The following is a 1,364-nucleotide window of genomic DNA, read 5'->3' on the forward strand; positions in this document are numbered from 1 at the left end:
CCCCTCCATACAGGACACCCCCAGCTGAGCAGACCACAGCTGGGGGGGGAGCTGGGCAAGGGGCTCTGTTCCCCCCCTCACCTGGCTCTCCTTCCTCACCAGTGAAAGAAAGCAGCTTATAGGGGTGCAGCTGTGGAACAGAAGCTTTGCTGTATCAGCTCTGTGACAGCGCAGGGGCAGGGCAAACTTGGCATTCTACTGGAGCAGATGATTGCAGGCTGAGGCTAGCCTACCCACTGTATGAGAGGGGTTTAGTGGGGGAGCTGCAAAGCATCCTGGGATGCCAAAGGACTGTGACCTAACTCCGGCACAGAAGTTCAATAGATCAGTCTAACCTAAACCAATTAATACTGATACTGCATTCACCCAGGTCTAATTTAAACCAGGTTCCACCATTTTTAAACCAATCTATGTGCACCAAACTTGTGTTCTGTTACAGATTTAGATCAGCTTCCAGTCACTTATACCGGTTTATGTGTAATTTCTATACCTAGCCAAGGTTAGGAGCAACATAAACAATTGTGAAACAAATGATACAGACACTTGTACATTTCAGGCTTGGCTGAAATCATACTCAGCCTGTTCCTGCAAACTTGTACTCCTCTGAGGGAACTCCACTGAGACTTTTCATATGAGGGTTTGCAGGTTGTGGCCCAACTGGAAACTTTTGGATGTTATTTTTCATAGTTTCATAGTTAGTAGGGTCGGAAGGGACCTGAACAGATCATCAAGTCCAACCCCCTGCCATGGCAAGAAAGAGTACTGGGGTCAAATGACCCCAGCAAGGTGATTGTCTAGCCTCGTCTTAAAGACCCCGAGGGTAGGAGCCTCCTTGCAGAGGAGCTCGGCTGTGAGGGTGGGGGGATCAGCCAGGCAGGGAAAAGCCTTGTATTTATCTGCTTATCTCCTCATCTTGTGTATCTTCTAATACCCCATGGCACCCATCAAAGGAACTGGCAGCACCCCAGTGTGCTGCAAACCCTGGTTGAGAATCACTGGATTAACTCATACTATTTTAAAAGCCAACCACATGCAAAGGATTGATGTGTCTAGTATCACACCTGAACACTGCTGACCTCTCCAGACCAGGGCACCAGATACCCATTTACAGCTGCACTGACTGAGGAACAAGTCCAGAGCAAAGCTAATAGTCATGCTTTTGGATCTATAGAAAAACACTTTAACTGCTCTATCACAGCACCCCCATTACCAAGATTAAATAAGAAGTGCATGTTTAGGACACTCTTAAAATGTCATTTACCTTGCAAGATAGCTAGTTCAAACCCAGACATCATAGGGCTAACAGAAATGTCGTGGGATTCGGCCCACGACTGGGCAGTTAGCATTAGGGGCTATAGGCTTTA

Source organism: Gavialis gangeticus, unplaced genomic scaffold (genome assembly GCF_001723915.1).
Source record: "Gavialis gangeticus isolate Ggan-Ray unplaced genomic scaffold, GavGan_comp1, whole genome shotgun sequence".
Classification (NCBI taxonomy): Eukaryota; Metazoa; Chordata; order Crocodylia; family Gavialidae; genus Gavialis; species Gavialis gangeticus.